At 38.4% G+C, this 24,713-nt stretch overlaps 1 protein-coding gene across 4 annotated transcripts in view; it reads left to right on the plus strand.

Moving 5' to 3' along the window:
• Positions 1 to 24,713, plus strand: part of PCDH19 (protocadherin 19) — a 112,984-nt gene that overhangs the window by 75,833 nt on the left and 12,438 nt on the right. The gene's annotated exons all lie outside the window — the stretch shown is intronic.

Below are 24,713 nucleotides of genomic sequence, written 5' to 3' on the forward strand. Positions count from 1 at the left end.
CCCAGTAAAACTCCAGCCTAGAAAAATCGTTGTGTTACTCCATTCTCACACTGCTATAAAGAAATGACTGAAACTGGGTAATTTATAAAGGAAAGAGGTTTAATTGACTCACTATTCTGCATGGCTGGGGAGGCCTCAGGAAACTTACAGTCATGGCAGAAGGGGAAGTAGGTACCTTCTTCATAAAGTGACAGGAGAGAGAGTGAATGCGGGAATGAGGAAGTGTTGTACTTTAAAACCATCAGCTCCTATGAGAACTCACTCACCATCATCAGAACAGCACAGGGGAAACTGTCCCCATGATCCAATCACCTCCCTCCCTTAACAGGTGGGGATTACAGGTCCCTTCCTCAACACATGGGGATTACAGTTCGAGATGAGATTTGGGTGGGGTCACAGAGCTAAACCATATCAATCATCAAGCACCAAATTAGAAAAGGTTTGAGCTGCCCTTTTTAGGAACATCAGAAAAGTTGCTTTTTAGGGGATCACACACAGGTTCTTCTTCTGGGGATATTTTCAAAGATCTCACATAATCTAGGCTTAGGTCTTAGATGGACTTGTAAAGCTCACAGTGGATAGACAGAACAGACTCTTTTGCAACTGGACAAAATGGAACCCTGTAAACCAATCATTCTGCCATGTAGAGAGAATATAAAGCAGTTCTCATAGTTTGCGCTAAAGAGATTATCATGAAATATCAGTCTCCAGAGTTGTTTTGGAACAAATCCTTTGGGACTGTAAGTGTGTGTGTGCAGGTGTCTATGTCAGAAGGGTGCTGTAGGATTTTAGGTTTTGTGGTAAACACTGGACTTCACTTAAAAATGTGCCATTCAGAGACTAATGTGTGGTTGGAAGTGTGTGTAGGATGGTGTGTAGAAGAGGTGATTCGAAAAGCAGTGAATCTGGAAGGGGCCAAAAGAATTGATCAGAAAATGAACTTTTTGTGACTGAAGTTACTCAAAGTTTTGTTACATTGAGGCGGCCTCATGACAAATAATTTTTTCTTTTGAGGGTCTCTAGTCATCAGAAACAATAATTGTACTTCATTATCCTTCACGACAGTTTAGACAACAAAAATGCAAACTATTAAATTTGAAATAACAGACAACCCTGTTTTATCATTAGTTTAGTTCTTTTTAACCTTAGTAATATTAATTTCAATGGCAAATAAGACTCTTTAGGTTACTGCCTTAGTTTAACAGGAAAATATTCAATCTGGCTAAAGAGCTCTAGAATTTTAGAACTCTAAAAGCAAGTTTATCTTCCTCTGTCCCCAGTAAGCTAAGCCTTAGGGTCTTTCTAAATTTTATGGTCTAGTCCCTAGACTCTAAGTAATGCAGGACTGCAAATGTAATCTGCTTTGAATAAAAATATAACTTATAATGTTGCTTCCTCTTTAAGTAGAAATCTGTAGACACACAGTACTCTAATAATTTGGAGAAACTTGGTACTCTTAGTTCATTGCAGCAAGGCAGCTTCCAAGTCATGAGTTTGCAAGTCCAAGTCCAATGCCAGAGATATATTTTCCAATTTCTGTGGTCGCCTTTCCACCTTTAAGCTCATATATTCTCTCCTTTTCTATCCTTAACTTGCATAATAATAAATGTTTGACAACTTGCTTTCTTTCCTCCTCTTTCGGCCTCTATAGAGTTTCCAACCTGTGTCCTCTATAGAGTTTCCAACCTGTGTGAACAATAGAATATTTAGTTCTATTAATACATGGAAAAGAAGGAAAAGAGGAATGATGTATGTTTCAAGATATTTAGGCTGGTCAAACTGTTCCAAGGCATCACCACCTGCTGTTTTTAATCATTAATGAGGCTGTCAGTTGCTCTAATCTGGGAGGTGAAGCAAAAGAATTGTTTTGACTTTAATTTAATTTAAAAATCAGCTTATTGAAAAAAAAAATGCTTCCAGCTTGTAAGAGTCAGGTTGCACACTGTTGATAAACCAAAGCAAGTCAAATGTTGACGCTGAACCATCATTCACATGCAAACGTGAACTGTTTTAAATTTGTGGAACTCTTATTACCATCACTAGCCAGAAATTTTAGTTCTTTTTTTGTTTGTTTTAGACAGCGTCTCCCTGTGTTGCCCAGGCTGGAGTGCAGTGGCGTGATCTCAGCTCACTGCAGCCTCCGCGTCCTGGGTTCAAGAGATTCTCCTCCCTCAGCCTCCCAAGTAGCTGGGACTACAGGTGCCCGCCACCATGCCCGGCTAATTTTTTTGTATTTTTAGTAGGGACAGAGTTTTACTACGTTGGCCAGGCTGATCTCGAGCTCCTGACCTCGTGATCTGCCCACCTCGACCTCCCCAAGTGCTAGAATTACAGACGTGAGCCACCACGCCCAGTCAAATTTTAGTTCTTTTAATTCAAGTAGCCATTGCATTCCGGAGACATGCTGTGTATAAATATCTGTTCCATTTTTTTAGAAGAAAAACAAATGCACCAAAATTTTAAACACTCTATTAATGTCAGAACACAAATCTATAGCACAGTCCAGAGTGAAGCCTAAAGTTCAAATTCTTTTGCTTGACTCAATGCTCATCACACTGTAGAAGTTTAGTGACTATCTGTGAGTACTCTATTAAGTTTGAGTTTTCTTCACTGGATGGTTTTGCTTAGTGACAAAATGAGAATTCGGAAATACAGTGTCTATGCACAAGTGGATTTTAACGACCTAGAGCCAGACCTTTGTTTGTGCCAACTGTCAATTTAGAAGGTTTCATTATGCCTCCATCAGCTTCATCAAATGCTTTCAGATTTATAATTGATGTCAACTGAAGTTGAAGTCAAAGAAAACCTTCTTTTCTTGACTGTAGAAAGTATTACCTTATTGTTGGACCCTGGTTAGCTGGAGGGTAGGTGTATCAAATCACACTAGCCTTCTGCTAAAACAGCAAGTGAACACTTGCTGAATTCAGCTGATAATCAATCTGCAGCTAATGAGTCTGCAAACAGACTGAGCGGCTGGAGCTGGCACCAGGAAACCACCATTTCAACTAACCATCTCTTATTAACCTTTTGGTGTTTCCTTTGTGACGCTAATTAGAGACCCATAAAACTATCTGCTCTAGATCTTCGGTTTAAAATACAATTTTCAAAGAAACACAATTCACTTTAAGGCTCCTGTTTGTATGGCCTTTTCCCTCATGAAGGAAAATGACTGACTTGCCATTTAAGTAAAGTTTGGATAATTAATCTGTAATGTTTTGGTAATTAAAATGCCAGGAAAAGTTGATTCTGTAGTTGGTATAATTTATAATACTCTCCAGATTCCGGTGGTACTGAAGTAGGCGGCAGATGTTTCTACCACCGTTATGTTTCGACTGTCTGAAAGTACCCATTCCCACGCTGTAGCCCTGTCTGCCAGACTGCCTGTCTGCCTCCTCCTTTGGTGTGAATTTGTTTTGATTGCCTGAGGGGGTTAGATGTGTGCTTTGCTTCCTTTCTGGGGGATGATGAGCCAAGGAATGAGCTTTGTACTCTTGGGAGAAGGAAAAGTCTTCTAAGTTGACGTGCTGTTTAGCTCCAAATAAGTTATCAAATGGGTCCACTCAACATTCAAACTATTATATTTGCATGATGAAGATGGAGGAGCAGCATGCCTTCCTGCTCTAGTCCCCCATCTCATTTCCTCTTTCATATTTTTTACACCTAGAACAAGAGCATTATGAGATAAGTGTTCTAAGCATGTTGGACCCATGTGTTCATCCTGTGCTTTTGTTTACCTGTCTATAGCACCTTTTAGTGCCTCATTTCTCTCATTTATTTAAAATAAAAATTACCTAGCACAAATGACTTACATGATCCTAGGGGACAGAATCTCTAGATGAGGAATTGGCTGTCTATTAAATAAGTGAGATCTGCAAAGCTGGACATTGTTTTATTTGATTTAGCAAAGAGGTACTTCTTCCATAAGCCAAATATTAGTCATCTAGGATCCTTTAGAAATTAAAATATTCATACCAGAAATGCAGGCACAGAATCCAATATTTTTCTTGCTGCGTTACCTGGGGCCCCTTTGGTATCTTAAGCTTTCACTGTCATCAATATGGAATGTTTAAAGTCTTAAAAAGTCCCTGAAATCATTGTGATATGGAACTCATGTTATAATATATCGTTTATCCCTTACAGCAACACTGAAAGGGAGAGACAAGCATAGAATTCCAAATAGTCAATAGAGAAATGACAGCCATCTATACTGAGGATCAAAATCAAAATCTTGGCTAATGGGGAAAGGTTCAGAAAAATTAGAATGAGGTGATAAGAGAGAATGAAATAAGATAAAAATATCTATGGTTGAAACTGAGATTGGCAGGGACATAAGGGCTATAATCCAGATTTCCTTTTACATCTACTATCTAGCTAATAGATAATACATTGATAAACCTAATAATTCTAATTCTCATTGGAATCTTCCAGACAGATAGTGTCCAATCAATTCAGGCTCCAACTAATATGAGCCAGTCCTAATGAATCAGTACAACTATTTCCACTCTACTCCATTATATTCAAGATTGACATCATTAGTCTGCATGTAAATACAAAGGCAGGCAGAACATCATAGTGGCTAAGAGTACAGACTTTGAAATAAGACAGATTTAAGTTTCATGCTTATCTTTGCCACTTAATAGCTATTGACCTTATTTGTTTGAATCCTCAATTTTCACAACTGCAAAATGGGAGTAATGATAGAAATTACCTATCAGAATGTTGTGAGAAGATCCAGGTAAATACTTCCTGGAATATAGCAAGTTCCCAAAACATAGCAAGTGCTATTGTGGGGACTGAGTCAGTGAAATGGCCACTTTATAGCATTTCAGGTACCCTACCACCCAAAGCCCCCCATCTGTTTGCTATCTGTGATCCCTTTAACAGAAAGTGAGGCATTTCATTTTACAATTACTGTTCACACTTCAAGCAGTCCATGGGGAAAGAAAATGCATTTATTCAAATTCACACTAAGTTGTAAATAGTTGCTATTAGATTGTTTCTAAGCTTATTATTTGAGAGGAGTGGTGGGGGGAAGAATATAGTTTCTAGAATATTGAACTTTAAAAGTCTCAGAGGGGAGAGTCAGAGGGGAGAAATGCATAGAAATGGGGTGCCAAGGAGTCACAACCTCATGAGTTTGCCAGAGCTATTGGTGTCCAAAGAAAGTAATTTGATTTACTCACTGTGAAATGTCTGGATGCTGGAAAGCTGCCTTTACTATCAAATCATTTTTCTGAATCAGCCCAGACTCTGAGAAATTATAAGATGTCTGCCAAAGGTTTGAAAAGAGGTTGTGTTCATTTACATTGCAAAATATACATATTCTTGAGCACTTACTGTGAGGTAAGAGAAACCCTGGTTCTTCTCTGGAGGCATTGACTCCACTTTGCCTGCCCTGTATCAAAAAAAGCCGCATACCCCAACCCCAGGATCCCTGCTGCTCTTCCCTGCTCTCCCTCTCTCGCTTCACGGTTCTTAAATGGATAATGGGTGGTAGACATCATTTTGATTCCTTTATTTTCTCTCCCACTGCATGCCCAGACTTTCATTAAAAAATAAATGAGGAGATGCATTTTTCATTTTTAGTTTTTTTTTTCTAAAAAAGCCACACTGCAAAGAATCCCTTCTATTCTTTTTTTCTAACAACAGACTGAAAAATGCTCAGCTCTACCTGAAAGGTCATATCTCCTTGCCATATGAATGAGCTTCCAGTAGGTCCATAGGGAGCGTGTCATCTGAGAAATGATGGGAATTTATGTGCCTTTGGATTTTGGCCTCATTTTGTAGTGGAAAAATGAATTTGTTAATGATAGAAAAAAAATCTCAACCAAAGCCCTTTATAAAATTCTCTCTCTATAACTCCCAGGAGAGAGCCACTCAGACACACAGTTGATAAATGAAAAAATATTTTTTACCCTTGCCTTGCTTAGAGCTGTTTGTCTTATATTAATGTAAGCCAGGTGGCCCACCTTCACTGATAATATGGTGTTGAGTATAGCAACCTACAGTTCTGTTGCATAAAGTATTTTTGCTTGTAAGGGATCTCGTGACATGTTTGTGTTTGTCAACATCCTATTGGAAAGCAGGGCTTGGGGAGACATGTACACACATAGAACTGTGTGGAATTAGGGATATGAAAAAACAAAACACAGAGGCAAGCACTGTGTTTTTGAAAAAGGCAGATTCATTGTGAAAATAAACTTTCTTTTATAGTTTGAACATTCCATGAACAATGTAACTGGAAGTGCATACATTTGGCCTTCCCCAAAATCTAAATCCACGTGCTATACACAAAATGCTAAGATCATCATAGTCCCTAAAATACTTTAATGCCATGTGACCTACTGGGAAATGAGAACTGTAGTTTTCATTCTATTGTTTGTTCATTGTAGAGGCTTGGATAAGTCACTAACCTCTCAAAGTCTCAATTCGTATATTTACAGGTGGAATGATGAGCAATGTTGCATTAACGTTGATAAGACCAATAATCAAAGTGTCTCTCTCTATATATATATAGTATATGTATGTATGTATATATATATGTATGTGTATGTGTATATATGTGTATGTATATATATGTATACATATATGTATACACACATATATATAGTATTTTTTCTTAGTACAATATAATTGTGAATCGGATGGCTAGGTGTTTTGCTGTTTTTTTTGTTTTTGCTTTTGGTTTTTTTTGTGCCCTTCTCTTCCTTGGCCTTTTGACCTGACCTGAGAATTGGGAACTTTATGTGTTCATCATATTCCACAGATTCATAGCCTATAAACAAGTTACTTGTCCAGTCCGGTCTTTGGATTTCTCATTTGCAGAATGGAGGATACTGGTAGTACCTGCCTTGTAGGGTGGTTGTAAGGATTAAATGAGACGATGCATGTAAAACACTTAGTACAGTGTCTGTTCCACAGTAGGCACTTAAAAAGAGTAGCAGCAAGATGATGCTGATGAAACATTCTCCCTGAGTTCCTGTCTCCCCTCTTCGTTTATCCACATCTCTTTCTGTCTTTAAAATTACAAGCAAAATTTAAGTCCCAGAAAGCAGCCTCTTTTGACTAACAGTTTGTCATGATCTCTTCTTTACCTGGTGTTCTTTAATACCCATGTGCAGAGTTTATATCATGTTAATTTGCTTTATCCTATTTTTTAAAAATGTGAAATGAGAAAGTTGATAATTTTTAAGACCCTTCAACTTCTGAGCTTCTTTTATTCTGATTTTGGGTTCTGGGTACAACCTTTTCAGATTCCTGAGCACACAGCCATTTGCCAATGGATCTGTAATGGGTGTCACACTCAAATTAACAGATGGTATGGTGTGCTTGCTTTGAGGGGTAATTGCTCTTTTATCTTAATTTCCTCCCTTTGGCATTCCTACTTTGGATGCTGTTCAGTGGCAATGCCATAAAGCATGGGATGAAAATCAAACAAGTAGCAGGTCACCTGCCTAGCTCAGAAAAAATTATTGTTAAAAACTAAGAACCAGTGAAGGTCGACCAAGTGAGGGGCTTGTAACTTCTAGTGTTAGGGACCAAGTAACTCTTCAGCATACTTAATTGTCTGGTTGTTCCTCCTTTCCTAAGCAAGGTGGCTATTTCTAGTTGATAACTGTCTCCATTTTTCTTAAAGTTTAAGAAGATTCCTTCTCCTTGGCCATCATGTCACACCTCTCACAGTTGGTCTGTTCTTCTTAAACTCTTAACACTGTAAGGCATTGTTGGAGCCAGTTGTATACTGCTAACTTTACTATATAAACTCCTTTCCCCATCTTCTTCCTCCTCTGTCTGTCTTCTTCCTCCTCTCTCCTCACACACACTTTTTTCCTTGATGCTTCTTATTTAGTTCTTTCTCCAACCCTCCCCCCTTTCTGCTTGGCCTAATTCTATCGTTTTACCCTCTAGGCAATTTCTCATTCATCACTGTGTTTTTACAGAGAATAGAAATAATTTTTAATGACACTGAATGAGAATTTTTGTTTTTTTGGTTGTAGTGGTTCAGTCTTCCCTTCTGAAGATTTTTATGGCTTATTTTTATTTGGTAAAGTTATCTTCTTTACTATTTTTTCTCTCCTTCCACACAATTCACAGTATACTAGCATGAGTGAGGAAGACCCTCAATGACTAAGTGCTGATCAATTTATTTCTCTGAACATTACCAAACAACAGATGCCATCCACCAATGTTTGATCCCCAGGGCAGTTCTTATCTACCTTATTTTATAGATTCCAGAGGTGAAATGATCTATTGTAAAGCAGTGCAAGTATCAGAAGAGAGTTTGTGTTTCCTGGATATATTATGTGACTCCAGGGCATTGTTCTGCTTTTCCATTTGAAATCTCAAAGGCTATTAGACTGACAGGAAGTTTTAATTCCTGTTATGGAAGGGTTACTGCCTCGAGTTTGGGAGAGATGTTGCTTAGGGAAACAGCAGCAGATTATAGCAGTAAAGCCAGAAAGATCAGGGAGTCAGAAGTATTATTATGAGATGGAAGCAAATAACTGGTGTGCCTAACTAGCTCAGAAGCATGTTTGATAGTACCCAGGTATGTCTACAGAATTGGCACCAGTATAGATATTGACCTCTCAGTGTGTGTTTTACATTTTGCTCTTTGAGTTGGCCTGCTATGTTTTCTGTGTCACTGGTAATTCCATTGACCAAAACACTTCAATTGAGTAACAGCTTGAGTCTTCAAGTTTCCTTCCCTCCAGCTTTGCTGATTTCTTGCTCATGTTGATATTTAAGAACCTTTTCTTTCAATTCAGCAAAGTTTCCACATACAAGATTAATTTACACAAATCAGTAGCTCTTCTATACAGCAACAGCAACCAAGTTGAGAATCAAATCAAGAACTCAACCCCTTTTACAATAGCTGCAAACAAACAAACAAACAAACAAACAAAAAAACTTAGGAATATACCTAACCAAGGAGGCGAAACACCTCTATGCGGAAAACTACAAAACACTGCTGAAAGAAATCATAGACACTAACAAATGGAAATACATCCCATACTCATGGATGAGTAGAATCAATATTGTGAAAATGACCATACTGCCAAAAGCAATCTACAAATTCAGTGCAGTCCCCATCAAAATATCACCATCATTCTTCACAGAATTAGAAAAAACAATACTAAAATTCATATGAAACCAAAAAAGAGCCTGCATAGCCAAAGCAAGACTAAGCGAAAAGAACAAATCTGGAGGCATCACACTACCTGATTTCAAACTATACTCTAAGGCCATAGTCACCAAAACAGCATGGTACTGGTATAAAAATAGGCACATAGATCAATGGAACAGAATAGAGAACCCAGAAATAAAGCCAAATACTTACAGTCAGCTTATCTTCAACAAAGCAAACAAAAACATAAAGTTGGGGAAGGACACCCTTTTCAAAAAATGGCAGTGGGATAATTGGCTAGCTACATGTAGGAGAATGAAACTGGATCCTCATCTCTCACCTTATATAAACATTAACTCAAAATAGATCAAGGACTTAAATCTAAGACCTAAAACTATAAAAATTCCAAAAGATAACATTGGAAAAACCCTTCTAGACATTGGCTTAGCCAAGGATTTCATTACCAAGAACCCAAAAACAAATGCAATACAAACAAAGATAAATAGGTGGGACTTAATTAAACTAAAGAGCTTTTGTATGGCAAAAGAAACAGCAGAGTAGACAGACAACTCACAGAGTGGGAGAAAATCTTCACCATCTATACATCTGACAAGGGACTAATGTCCAGAATCTACAACGAACTCAAACAAATCAATGAGAAAAAAACAAAACGATCCCATCAAAAAGTGGGCTAAAGACATGAATAGACAATTCTCAAAAGAAGATATACAAATGGCCAACAAACATATGAAAAAATGCTCAACATCACTAATGATCAGGGAAATGCAAATGAAAACCATAGTGTGATGCCACCTTACTCCTGCAAGAATGGCCATAATAAAAAATGAGAAAACAGTAGATGTTGGCATGGATGCGACGAACAGGGAACACTTCCACACTGCTGGTGGAAATGTAAACTAGTACAACCACTATGGAAAACAGTGTGGAAATTCCTTAAAGATTTAAAGGAGAACTATCATTTGATCTAGCAATCCCACTACTGGGTATCCGCCCAGAGGAAAAGAAGTCATTATATGTAAAAGATACTTGCACACACATATTTATAGCAGCACAGCTCACAATTGCAAAATCATGGAACCAACCCAAATGCCCATCAAAGAAGCTATGGTATATTTATATGATGGAATACTACTCAGCAGTAAAAATGAATGAATTAACGGCATTTGCAGCAACCTGGATGAGATTAGAGACTATTATTCTAAGTGAAGTAACTCAGGAATGGAAAACCAAACATCGTATGTTCTCACTGATATGTGGGAGCTAAGCTATGAGGATGCAGAGGTATAAGAATGATACAGTGGACTTTGGGGTCTTGTGGGGGATGGGTGGAAGGGGGGGCGATTGATATAAGACTACAAATAGAGTGCAGTGTGTACTGCTTGGGTAATGGGTGCACCAAAATCTCACATATCACCACTAAAGAACTTACTCATGTAACCAAATACCACCTGTATGCCAATCACTTATGGGAAAAAAAAGTTAAAAAAAAAAAAAAAGGAATTTTTCTTTCAAAAAAAATGCCTGATGAAATGCAAGTTTTTAGCTTGTTTTCCTCTTGTCATTTCCGCTGATCTGGGCTGTTTTAGATAGGATGTTTTCAAAAGTTTTATCAGATGGCTCTATTCTTTTTTATTTATTGGACTGCAAGTGTGCTAAGGCCCAGTCACTCAAGATCGATTAGTTCTTTGTGGTACTATATGGGCATTTTGGTGATTGTCATTTCTCAAAAGTGATCCAAAAACGATTTTCCACATTGTTTAAACACATTGTTATTACTCTTAACATCCCAATAGTTATCGAGGTGTTTCTTATTGCCTTTTTCTTTTAATTGGGGTTTTTATTGCATAGGAAAGGGGAAAAGCCCTGATTCAAGCATTTGGATTCAGGTCCTGGAACTGCCACTAACTCTGTGTAATCTCAAGCAACTTGCTTCCTCTCTTTGGGTTCCAGTTTTTTTCATCTGTAAATGAAGAGTTTGGACTTGGAATGACTTATAGGTGCTTATTATTGATAATACCCTAATACTCTATTACTGTTTGTTGCATATTTAGTATGGAAAGATTATTTGGAAAGTGGATGGCATTTTGTCTGGATTTTCCTGTGTATTTCTAAAGACCAAGGCAAGGTGGGAAATCTGACTCTTACTCCTGGGGCTTTGGGCTGCAATAATCCTTCCGTTGTGGCAAGAGGAATGAGGATGAGACATTGGTGAAGTTGGCTTTTGTTAAACATTCTGAGCTCTTTCCTTCTCTTAGGCTTTTGTTTGCACATGTTTAGCTTAACTCTGCTTTCAAGTGTGTGTATTTTCGTGGAAATGGTCCTCTTTTCCTTTTACACCAAATTCATGTTCTCATCTTCCTTCCCCGTTACTGAATCATCCATTTCTGAATAGTTAGCAATTTTCAACTTAATGAGGTCTTTCCCCTAAGTGAAGAACACAGCTGTTCCTCCTCTGATACTTTGGCAACTGCCTCTATCTTTCCCAAAATGGCATGATTAGCTCTTTCCTTTGATTTTTTAGCTGGCCATTAGTTCAGGACTGCTAGCCCATTTCCTGTGTGATGGAACTACCAAATCCCATGGCCAGAATTGTTCCAATTTGCCTTTAGTGCCTTTTAGTCTTCTGGGGACTTAATTCATATGAAGTGGAGGGTTTATCAATCTTTCAGAGCTCCATTTATCTCATTATCTCAAGTGATTTCATTGTTCAGCCTTTTGAGATGCTGATCTATGAGGAGAACCTAGCCTGGTGTCCCCGATGTGGTTTTGCTGGAGAAATAGAAGATAAGAAGATCCTCAGTCTATTTTGTTCCGGAATCAAATAGCCCTCATTTGTCACAGGATCTCCACTTCAGTTTCTGAAAAGCCCTTTTGCCTGTTCCATTTTAGTCTTATGTACCAGTATTTAAGAAAGTGATTGCTGTTTTTCCTCATGTACTTTGACTTCATCTGCCCCTCCAGCCTTTAATTTTATGATTTCATATCCATTGTTAATTGTTGGGATTTCCTTTTATCATATGTGTCCCTTACACTTAAGATATCAAGTCAACTTCTCCACTCCACTCCAATTCCCCTCTCACATTATGCTCCCTGTTAATCATCAAAAGCATTGTGGGTTTAGTAGTGCTGTTCCAAATGTGTGTGGTGCAGCCCGTTTTTGCTTCCCCACCCCAAACGCCTCATTCAATTTAATTCCATATACTTACCATATTAGGCTTCTTGTCAATATTTCCTTTCTGAGGTCTATTTTTAAAATTTGAATGCATTCTGCATGTGTAGGGTTTTTTTTTCTTCTTAAATGATGAGATCTACTGCAACAGAGAGCCAGAATTAGCTCTGTGCCTAGGAGGAAAGGAAAGCACAGAGGGAAAAAATATTTCTCACATTCTCAGAAGGTATATGTGAGCACCAGCCCTTGGCACAATTATTTATACAGTGCCACTATATCTATCTGCCTGCACCTTCCCCTCCATTTGGGAGCACAGGCATTCAATATTCTCTTTGGGTTTTCTTAGTTTCTGCCACCATTAACCCTTCTGGTCGGGGCCCTGCATTCCCAGTCTTTCCTTGTTTCCTACTTTCCCCATAAAAACTTACCTGGTCCATGTTCCATTTCCCCGAGATCCTAATTATTTCAAGGGACCTGTTAAAACGATCTGTTCTTTCTTTCCAAATAGTATTTATATCTTAATGTGATGATAATCCAAAAGAATACCTAATGGTGGCATTTGGGTCACCATTGCAGCCTGATGGGGTGATGTCTTTAGGATACGGTCTTTTTCCCAGCATCAGTTCCCTTATATCCCACCAATATTTGGTTACATGGTCAAATGATAAGGCTAGCTTGGACTCCATTTATCCCAGAGAGTTAGAGCTGCTTGATGGATAATAATGCCTATCTAACATGTATTGAATTTTTCCTTAGTGCTGGGCACTGTGTAGCTCAGCTTACATGCATTTTTTCTTTTAATCATTCCAACAATTCCTTATGAACATCAGTGCTATTAGTCCTGACTTACAGAATAGAAAAAAAGCACACAGAGTAACTTTAAGTATCTTCTATAGGATAGGGCTATTAAGTCTTAGATCTGGGACTCTAAGGTTAGTCTCACTCCAGAGCCCATAGTCTTAGACTCTTTGCTGCACTGCCTCTGGGAGAAGGATGGTACCTTTTTGACATATACACTTCACTCAGAAGAGCTAACTTCAGATGTGCTGCTGGGTAGTAAGCTTCCCTTTGGCAAGGAACACATGAAGTCTTGAGTTGCTCCAGTAGATCTGGCTCATATCTCATTCTTTCTGGAGAGAAGTTAGCCTTTGGACACAGTGCTACAGCAGAAAGGTTTGCCTTTGCTTTTCTGCACCTCAAAACTTAGCAGTATTAAAAACTTTCTTCACCAGTCCCTGTAGTTTTAAGTCATCAGTAGGGATATTTGCCAAATGCTTAGGACCAAGCTTACACTCTATCTTTTCTCTACCTTCAGAGCTGAGGGAGCTATGTATGTGTGTGTGGGAGGGAGGCTCTCTTTGGTGTTGGTGAGCATGAATATGACAGACTCAGGGTCAGCAGGGCGGGTGGGGGTGGGGTGTCCATGGTGGGGAGAGTAGACTCACCCACACTCTCAAGGCAAGTATGGTTAGAAACCATGCTTCACTCAGGTTGCACTAGTCTCTTCACTATAAGTAAGGTTTTTTTTGTTTTGTTTTTGTTTTTTAAATGTGGTGATACAATGAATTGTTTTCTGAGGTGGATGGTTGTGTTTTCTGTTACTACTGTTTTTCCTTCTGGACTGAACTTTTATTGACTGCTGCTTACTTACTAGTAGACAGAATGATTCACACCTGTGGGTTGCTGCAATCATGACAATGAACATTCTGTTCAGAAGGGAAGCATTCATTCGCTTTCCCAGCAGCCGTTACCCCAACATTGGGAATTTGATGCATTTATTTGTTCTTCTTTAGATAAATAGGATTAAATTCAGAATGAAGCAAGGAGCAGTCTTAGTCTGTGCTTTGCATGATTTTCAGGGTCTGCACAGTTCCAGCTGTGTAAACATGCTTGCAGAACTTAAGTATTGTCTAATGGGGGAGGATTGCAATTTAGGAGTGGCACACCATAGCTGGGCTGGAGCCAGACATTCTTCCACCTACTTCAGTCCACACCCTGCAGGGTTGGCTTGCTCAGCTCCTAGAGTCAGAAGTGAAGATGGGGCAGCTGGAGTTAATTATACTGTTTTATAGCTTCTTATCGGTAGGGGATGAGAACTAGGCAAGGGCTAGAAAAATCTAAAATTATATCCTCAAATATGCTCCAGTTATGGCAGTAGGAAACAAAGAAATGGAAGACATTGGACAAAATAAGGAATCCCCAAATACTAAATATGACAAGAAAAAATCCAATAAAATATCTATTGAAATTGTAGCTGCATTTATATTCCAGTTGATTCTTTTTTGTGGTCACTTGAAGCAAGAGTAGAGAAATATTGTATTGATTGTAAAAGATTGATTTGTTCTAATATTTGGACTCAATTTTGTTCTTGAGATTTGTTTAAATAATGAGTAGCTAAGTAATGCTAAAGACTTCTAATAAAGGAGCACTATTATTATGGAAGGAAATGCAATTTCTTCATAACAAATACAAATATTATGGATCATCCAATTCCTTTGTCCTTGTTCCTCCACCCACAATTATGTACAGTGTTGGCTCTGCTCAGTTCAGTAGAGTCTTAGATCTAGTAATTGTTCTGTCTATCTAAAGAGGAACATGGGCATACATATTCCTGAGCCCTAAAGGATGGGATTTCTGATGATATAGCAGGTTTTGTTTTGTTAGATTCTCCAGGTTATTCTTGGGGGAATATCATTGATAGTTAACACAAAGATACTTGGCTTCCTACTGGATATGAATGTCAAGACATCGTCCTGATCAAGGAAGAAAACAAAGCATTACCTTTTGAATGTGCTGGGGATTCTAATGCATTTAGGAATAACCCAATCAATAGTATTGGTTCCTGTTACAACTGGCTATTGAAAAACTATTTTTCTGAGAAGCTCACTTCAAAATGTCTCTGAGACAGAATATTCTTTTATAGGATGGGGAGCTCTGGATTGAAAAAGAGAAATGCTAGGCTGATAAAGCACTGAGTTTGAATCATATGGAAAGTGTTCAAGAACAGAAAGAGAGGAAAATTCAAGAAATTACTGTTGATGCAATATTGGATGGTCAGAGTGATAAGAGACTCACTAGAGATTTCCAGTCTATGATGTACACACATGCATTCTTTTGTTCACTAGTTTTGGTAGCCCAAAGAGGCAGAAACATGCCTCCAGAGTACCAGCAGGGCATAGGGGAACCCTTCCATCTTCCATCATATTCAACTACAGGGGGAGGGGTAATCCTGTCAATATTGCCCATGTGGTACCTCTGGAACTTGAGACTGGGAGCCTATTAGTGCTTCACTGAATTCTGTATTTGTAGCATGTGCATTGTAGCATGTACATACCACAACACTTAGCTCATGGATGCTCGTCTGAATCATTAGATATGAACATTATGGGTGTCATAATAGCACGGGAATTCCTGCAACTAAAAAGGAAACACATTTGGCTTGTACTTCATCCACAATCACTTACACTTAAACTATTGATAGTTGATTAGGATATGTGAACTGCTGGGCTTTTGCCATGGGACTTCTAAGCATATTTGGTGGGCGGAACAGACAGGGAGGCTGTAGATTTTGGCAAGCTGTGGTTCCCATTAGTCAGGCTGACTGTATCTGACAGTAGAGATCCCAATTCACCAAGATGAAGCTTACTTCTCTAGGTTTTGGCTGATGGCCCAACAATCCTGACGTGAAGGACAGGAGAGGAACAATGTTACTTTAGGCTGTGAGTTTCTAATGAGCAAGTAGTTGGAATGGTTTACTGAATACCCTGTTGGTTTTTTGGTGGGACAAACACAAAATTCATAATTTGAGAGACATGTAAGACTTGAAATTTTATTTTATAGTACATGTCAACCATTCACTCTCCTAATAGGGAAATGTGGGCTCTTTTATAGGGTGTGCATGTTATGTAGTTGTACAGTTAATACTCTTCTCTGTGTTTTTCTTGTAAGGGGTGCTGATAACATACCCTACTAAGGAAATTTCAGGCACAGCTGTTTCTAATAATAGGTGCCCCGCCCTACAGAATTGTCAGGCTTACTCTCAAGGTTCTTTGTTAGGAAGGAGGAAAGGCCCCAGAGACCAGGCCTTTTCCATATTATTGGATTTTCTGGCAGAGTCCTGGCCACTGCCATTGTCTCTGATTGCCTCCCTGTAGCTTCCTTGGAGGTATGAGTTTCTAAGCAGAAAGATTTGCTGTGGTGAGGGAAAGCCACAAAATTGAAGGAAGAGAGATGAGGTCTGTATAAAACTAAGTGAGAGGCTATTTTGGTCATGGCAGAGATGAGTTGAACACTATGGAATGGAGACAAGATGAGAAGAGGAGTGGGAATGAATTCATGAAAGCACTTATTATTTATAAGTTGGAATAAAAGGTTCGTTGAACTCCAGGGGACCCTTCTTATATGAAATGCTTGTGAATATGTTGAAATTTTGTAACGGCAATTCAATCTTAAATACACTGGGGGAGCTGACAACCTGCAGTTTATGGATTATTCTATCTAGTGCACAATCACTCTTCTATTTTCCTACCCTGGACATTCTTCCGGGTGTGGTCAAGATAAAGTGGATAGAACAGATGGAAGATTTCCTCTCAGGAGAGTTCAAGAGCTTCCTTAAACAAAGGCAAGATGTGAGCATAACCTTTTACTTTCTAAACTACTTTTTCTGAGAGCTACCTGGAAAAATTTCTAGCTTCCTCACCGATCCAAGTAATTTCTGAAATATTTAGAGACTATTATTCGTTTAACTTTTAAAAATCAAAGTTAGTTTGTGCTAAAAATATCATGTGGACAGTCTGTGTCTAATTGAGTCGGGAAGAAAAAAAGGCAAGCTCTTGGTATCAATCTTTATTCCCTCTGTAAACACACATGACCAGAAGAGAAGGCTGTTATTAATGGTAATGCAGACCAGAAAAAAGGGTATTATTTTCAGTCTGTTGAACAGTACAAAAATGCTTCTCAAGCACTGTGTTCAGATGTTTCTTTTTATTAGCCATCACACAAGGAATTAGACTCATTTCAAGCAGTTCGTTTCCCCACTCTTGTCTCCGTAAAATCGTTACTCATGAGTGGTTTCTTTGTTGAAATACTGCTGACCTCCCATATCGGAATGCACAACAGGGTGTTAAAAATATAAACTTTTTAGTTTGCATAAACTCTGGAAGAAGGGGGACAAAGATTCCCCAGGAGAATAAAACCATTCGTCAATGTCCTTGTTTATTAGTGTCCTATAAGCATCTTATTCAGGAAGCTGTGTCAGCATTACAATTCTGTGTAGACTTTGTGTGTGTGTGTGTGTGTGTGTGTGAGAGAGAGAGAGAGAGAGAGAGAGAGAGAGAGAGATTAACAGCAGAGGACTCTTTGAATTCCAGCAGGAGGTTTTAAAATATAATTCTGCATCTGCCCCTCTCTCTTGTCCTTTCCAACCCTTTTCTACCTCCCTTCCCACCACCTACCCATCCAGGGCCATTAGGATAGATAAAGAAGTTGTACCATGTCTTAATATATGAGCAAATGATGATCCTTAGCTCTTCAGCTAGGTGCTGTTTGCATTTTGCCAAAGCTGATTATTTTATCTGCAGTTTTAATAGCAGACCAGATTATTTGCTGTTCACTAACTGTGAAAGCAAAAAAAAAAAAAAAAAAAAAAAGATTGCAAAGTGGAATTAAGGGGTAAGAAAGTACTAGAGCCAAAGAAGTCTTTTTCTTTAATAATTTCCATTTGCTCTTAGAATATTTTTATGCTAGAGTTCAACATCTTATATTAAACATATGTGCACTCTTCCTCTTATAACTGCCGAATTGGAATCTTGGAATGGAAATCATGCAGGCTTGAACGGAGCTTCAAATTCTCCCAGTATTGTCTTATTGTCTCTACACAGAACTAGACTCCTCGGGGCTTCCCCCACCACAGCATGGCATTTCTCCATTAGCCCCATGTTTCCCAGACCCAGTCATGAAGAACTGGCATGTTAACCAACAAGTAGAAAACACAATAAAGTTGGAGTTCAGGAGATGCAATGTTTTGGAAAAACACATTATTCCAAGAGTGTAAAGATACATGATCTAAAGATGGACAGAGCATTTAAATTTACCAGCCTGGTTTTCAGTAATTTTTTGATTTGTTCCATTAATTTGTGAATGAAAATACATCTTAAGGATGATGAGGACTGGTGGTAGTGGTGGTGAATGTGTGTGTGTGTGTGTGTGTGTGTGTGTGTGTGGTTTTGTGGCCATGATCCAGGCTTATTATGCATCAGCTCCTAAAGAGATTTTTATAGAGCTGTGTCTGAGTGTCTTAATTCAGGTCATCTCAACCAGAGAGCCTTCTGCTACTCCTACGTGCAAAGGCTCGAGTCAACTCAGAAAAAGTCCTCACAGCTGTGGCCCAGATAGATTCCAAGACTTCTCTGAAACTTCAGATGGAAGAGCCGTTCTCTCTATCAAAGACAAGTTGGGCAAACTGGAGGCCAGAGGATTATATTGTAATCTTCATGTGCTGAAAGGTGTAAAGAATCTTTTCTTCTTAATAAGAGTACTAGGACAAGCATAGAGTGCCTTCAAATTATCAGACATCCTCAAACAATACATCAATTAGCCTTTCTTCTGAATTTGTATAATTGCTTTTGAGGCAACACCCTGAAAAAATATAGCTTACTTTTTCTGACTAGTATAATTAAGTGGACAAATGGAAAAAGAATCATTCAAAGTAAATTTTAAAGAAAAGGGCAAAAGAGTAAAATTTAGCATTGTCCATGGAAGATGGATAATGACAAGTAAACACAGAAGGTGGTGTTTGATCCCTTCAATTTTGGTATTCATTATTCATAGCTATTATTCATAAATTCCAGCACAAATGTTAGGCTTGTGCCCCAGTGACACATTTGCATTTTATTTTAAGTTGATTTCTACCTGGTTCTGCAAACAAGGATTTAATGATTTGGGCTGCCTCTCACTCTTCCTCTGTTGCTTGTCTTTTCATATACAGTGTTGGCTTCTAGCCCCTTTTACACCCTTTGTCTCCATCATCAGCCTTGCTCTCCCACTCAATGTTTTACTCTCTCTCTTTCTCTCTTCTCTCTTCTCTCTCTCTCTCTTTCTCTCTCTTCCTCTCTCTCTCTCTCTCAATGTTTTAGGAAAAAAGATTTCTAACGTGGAAAACTGATATTTGAGTAGAGTCCCCTAAGGCTATCAATTTACTTTTAATTTGTCTGGAGCTAAGCTTTTCTTTGTTGCAATAAGGAAGGATTAAAACTGCTGTAAAATTTATTAGCTTCCAGGAAGATATTTGAAATGAATTTTTTTAATGATTGTGCTGTTTGCTGTACCCAGAAGCAGTGTCATCACAACTACAGTATTCCAGATGGTTCCCTAAGTTACACTGAAACATCAAGATAATGCTAGACTTTTTTTATGATGCCTCTATTGGTAATGAATAGTCCATCCCAGGTAGTTAATGGATATTAATTAATAGATATTTGTTTCCAAGGACCATTTCTAGTGATACCCAGCTGATGACAAAACACACACACTATCCCTTTGAATCATTACAAGAGACAGTGATTGGTTTACCGAACTCTTTATTTTCCAAATGTGGAAGAAGTGATTGGAGATTTACTAAAGCTGTTTCTTAGCTTCCCCACCCAGTCCTAGGAACATTTTGGTAGTCAAAAACCTTTAAGGAATTTAGTAGTTACAGTTGCAACTTTTTTCATTGACTCATGTGTAGTATGGCCTATTCTACAAAACTGAATGTCCTGGGACTTGACTGAAGGAAGTGTCAGTTCCTGTTAAGGGGAACACCAGCTGCTGGGTGCCTTTTTTGTTCCATTCAATAGTAAGTTTTCATTAAAAAAAAAGAGAAGATTTTTCTCTTGGCCAATGTGCTCTGTCTACTCTTGCTTTCTGTGTCAGTCTTATGTGTGCCATCTTCACTATGTATTCTCCTAGAAGCTCATGACCATCATAAAAGTGGCTTCTTCAGAAGCTGATGATCTGCTAGCAGTTTCCTTATTTTCCACGAAAGAGTTGAAACCAAGTTGGAGATAACTTTAGGTTCAGAACTACTCTTTAAGTGTGATAGGCTCTGTGACTGGGCGCAGCGACTCTCTCCTATAAACCCTGCTACTCCTGAGGCTGAAGTGGGAGGATCCTTTGAGTCCTGGATTTTGAGACCAGCCTAAGCAACATAGTGAGATTCTGCCTCTAATATTTTTTTTTTAATTAGCCTGCAGTCCCAGCTACTTGGAAGACCGAGGCAGGAGAATTGTTGGAGTCCAGGAGTTGGAAGCTGCAATGAGCTATGACTGCACTATTGCACTCCAGCCTGGGCAACAGAGTGAAACCTTGTCTCTAAAGACGTTTTATTTTATTTTATTTATTTATTATTTTTTTTTGTAAAGGCTCTGTCATCCTAGATGTATAACCGCATGTAGAATGTGCCTGACTTTTTAATCTACACCAAGTCAAATAACTGATTTGAACTCTTCAGAGAAGTGACAAGATGTTGTAGGTATCCCACTAATGTAGGTTTGAGGGACTTAATTCTGTGGGCATCTTCATATGAAACTTTCAAAAACGGTCCTATGTTGTTCAGAGTTGTAGCATCTCAGTGTTCTACCTTTTGGGGAATAGTTCATTGGCCTTCTGTGTCACCTCATATTTACTTGTAAAGTTGCTTTTTCAAATGGTTTATAAGCACCTAGATGAAGTCCAGCACTTTGTCAGATTATTTTCTCCTTCACAGAAGCCAAAATACAAAGATTCCAGTCTAGTCAATCTCTGCTTGTCTCAGTCACTGTCAGCACCTCTTATTTCTTAGTCTCAATTTTCCAGGCAGCCTTCTACTTGATTTCCTTGCTCCCCATGTATCAGCACAAATGATTTATACTTACATACATCTTGAAATCTCTTCTTTATGGATTGAATTGAATTGAGCCCCAATACAAAAATGAAAACTCCAGGAACTGTTGTGATTGCCCAAATTGCAACTTGGATTTTATGACTGTATGCGCCACACTCTCATCTATCATAAATATTAAATTCTCAAGCACTTATTCTTCAATATGTTTTAACTTTGTCTGTTTGACCAGCTCAGCACTAAAGATTCCATTGAAGATAATTCAATTGCTTTGAATTCTGAAAGGGGCATCTTTTTAATCTATTTTCATGTTGCACTGGGAGTTAAGTGAATTTCAGGTGCATAGCCTGTGAATGATGGGAGAGGCCTATGTGCCATTTGGCATCACAGAGGCTGAATATTGGGTGACATTTGCTAACTGATGCTGATCTGTCAAATGATCTAGGACAAGGTTGGGGTTCATCAGTCTTTTTAGCCATTCTCCCTATCTCAAACTAAAACTAAACTTTGCAGAATTTCTGCTGTTTAGTCAGCCATACTGAAAATGCCAAGTTATGCTAATCAGGGCTGGCCTTTTTTCTTCTATCTTCTCTTTTGGCGACAACCCTTTGCCAGTCTCAGGAACTTTGTTCCCACACCCCATTCCCATCCTTCATCCTTCCTGAGGCATCTCCACATCCAGACATTTCTAGTGTTTTTAATCCCATCAAAACTCTCTTATCCTCGATACCCTCATTCAGGGCTCTGTTATGTGACCAAAAAAAAAATCTGATAATCTCAATTCGATAGTGGTGCCTCTTTAAAAATTTTTTTGAAATTTATTTTTTATTTTAATAGTTTTTGTGGAACAAGTAGTGTTTGGTTACATGAATAAGTTCTTAGTGGTGATTTCTGAGATTTTGGTGTACCTATCACCCAAGAAGTGTACACTCTACCCAGTGTGCAGTCTTTTATCCCTCACCCTCCTCCCACCCTTTCCCCTGAGTCTCCAAAGTCCACTGTATCATTCTTATGCCTTTGCATCCTCATAGCTTAGCTCCCGCTTATTAGTGAGAACACATAATGTTTGGTTTTCCATTCCCGAGTTGCTTCACTTAGAATAATAGTCTCCAATTCTATCCAGGTTGCTGCATATGCCATTATTTTGTTCCTTTTTATGGCTGGGTAGTATTCCATGGGGTGTGTGTGTGTGTGTGTGTGTGTGCACGCGTGTGCACGCATCACATTTTGTTTATCCACTCGTTGATTGATGGACATTTGGGCTGGCTCCAAATTTTTGCAATTGTGAATTGTGCTGCTATAAACATGAGTGTGCAAGTGCCTTTTCCATATAAGGACTTCTTTTCCTCTGGGCAGTTACCTAGTAGTGGGATTGCTGGATCAAATAGATACACTTTTAGTTATTTAAGGAATGTCCACACTGTTTTCCATAGTGGTTATACTAGTTTACATACCCACCAACAGTGTAAAAATATTGCCTTTTCACCACATCCATGCCAACATTTATTATTTTTTATTATGGCCATTCTTGCAGGAGTAAGGTGATATGGCATTGTGGTTTTGATTTTCATTTCCCCGATAATTAGTGATGTTGAGCATTTTTTCATATACTTGTTGGCCATTTGTATATCTTCTTTTGAGAATTGTCTATTCATGTCCTTCGCCCACTTTTTGATGGGATTGTTTGTTTTTTTCTTGCTGATTTGTCTGAGTTCCTTGTGGATTCTGGATCTAAGTCCTTTGTCAAATGTATAGATTATGAAGATTTTCTCCCTCTCTGTGGGTTGTCTGTTTACTCTGCTGATTATTTCTTTTACTGTGCAGAAGCTTTTTAGTTTAATTAAGCCCCATATATTTATCTTTGTTTTTGCTGTGTTTGCTTTTGGGTTCTTGGTCATGAAGTCTCTGCCTAAGCCAATGTCCATAAGAGTTTTTCTGATGTTACCTTCTAGAATTTTTATGGTTTCAGGTCTTAGAATTAAGTCCTTGATCCACCTTGAGTTTATTTTGGTAGAAGATGAGAGATGAAGATCCAGTTTCATTCTTCTACGTGTGTCTTGTCAATGATCCCAGTATCATTTGTTGAATAGAGTGTCTTTCCCCCACTTTATGTTTTTGTTTGCTTTGTCGAAGATCAGTTGGCTGTATTTACCTTTATTCCTGGGTTCTCTATTCTGTTCCACTGGGTTACGTACTTATTTTTATACCAGTGTCATGCTGTTTTGGTGACTATGCCTTATATATAGTTTGAAGTCGGGTAATCTGAAGTCTCCAAATTTGTTCTTTTGTTGAGTCTTGTTTTGGCTGTGTGGTCTCTTTTTTGGTTCTATATGAATTTTAGGATTGTTTTTTCTAGTTCTGTGAAGAATAATGGTGGTGTTTTGATGGGAATTGCATTGAACTTGTAGATTGCTTTTGGCTGTATGGTCATTTTCACAATATTGATTCTACCCCTCCATGAACATGGGATATGGTTCCATTGGTTTGTGTCATCTGTGATTTTTTTTCAGCAGTGTTTTATAGTTTTCTTTGTAGGGGTTCTTTCACCTCCTTACTTAAATATATTCCTTATTATTATTATTATTTTGCATCTGTTGTAAAAGGGATTGAGTTCTTGTTGATTCTCAGTGTGTTTGCTGTTGGTGTGTAGCTGTGCTACCGATTTGTGTACATTGATTTTGTATCCTGAAACTTTGCTGATTCATTTACCAGATCTAGGAGCTTTTTGGATGACTCGTTAGGGTTTTCCAGGTATACGATCATATCATCAGCAAACAGTGACAGTTTGATTTCCTCTTTACCAATTTAGATGCCCTTTATTTCTTTCATCTTGTGTGATTGCTTTGGCTAGGACTTCCAGTAGTATGTTGAATAGAAGTGGTGAAAGTGGGCGTCCTTGTCTTGTTTCAGTTCTCAGGGGGAATACTTTCAACTTTTCCCCAATCAGTATAACGTTGGCTGTGGGTTTGACATAGACGGCTCTTTTTACCTTGAGATATGTCTCTTCTGTGCTGATTTTGCTGAGGGTTTTAATCATAAAGGGATATTGGATTTTGTCAAATTCTTTGTCTGCATCCATTGAGATGATCATGTGATTTTTGTTTTAAATTTTGTGTAATGTGTCACATTTATTGACTTGCATATGTTATACCGTCCCTGCATCCCTGGTATGAATCCCACTTGATCATGGTGGATGATCTTTTTGATATGCTGTTGGATTCGGCCAGCTGGTATTTTGTTGAGGATTTTCGTATCTGTGTTTATCAGGGATATTGGTCTGTAGCTTTCTTTTTTTGTTATGTCCTTCCCTGGTTTTGGTATTAGGACGATAATGGCTTCACAGAATGATTTAGGGAGGATTCCCTCTTTCTCTATCCTGTGGAATAGTGTTTATAGGGTTGGTACCAATTCTTCTTTGAATATCTGATAAAATTCAGCTATGAATCTGTCTGACTATTTTTGTTGACAATTATTAGCATTTCAATCTCGCTGCTCATTATTGATCTGTTACGAGTTTCTGTATCTTCCTGGTTTAATCT

The sequence above is a fragment of the Chlorocebus sabaeus genome, chromosome X (assembly GCF_047675955.1).
Source record: "Chlorocebus sabaeus isolate Y175 chromosome X, mChlSab1.0.hap1, whole genome shotgun sequence".
NCBI classification, from domain to species: domain Eukaryota; kingdom Metazoa; phylum Chordata; class Mammalia; order Primates; family Cercopithecidae; genus Chlorocebus; species Chlorocebus sabaeus.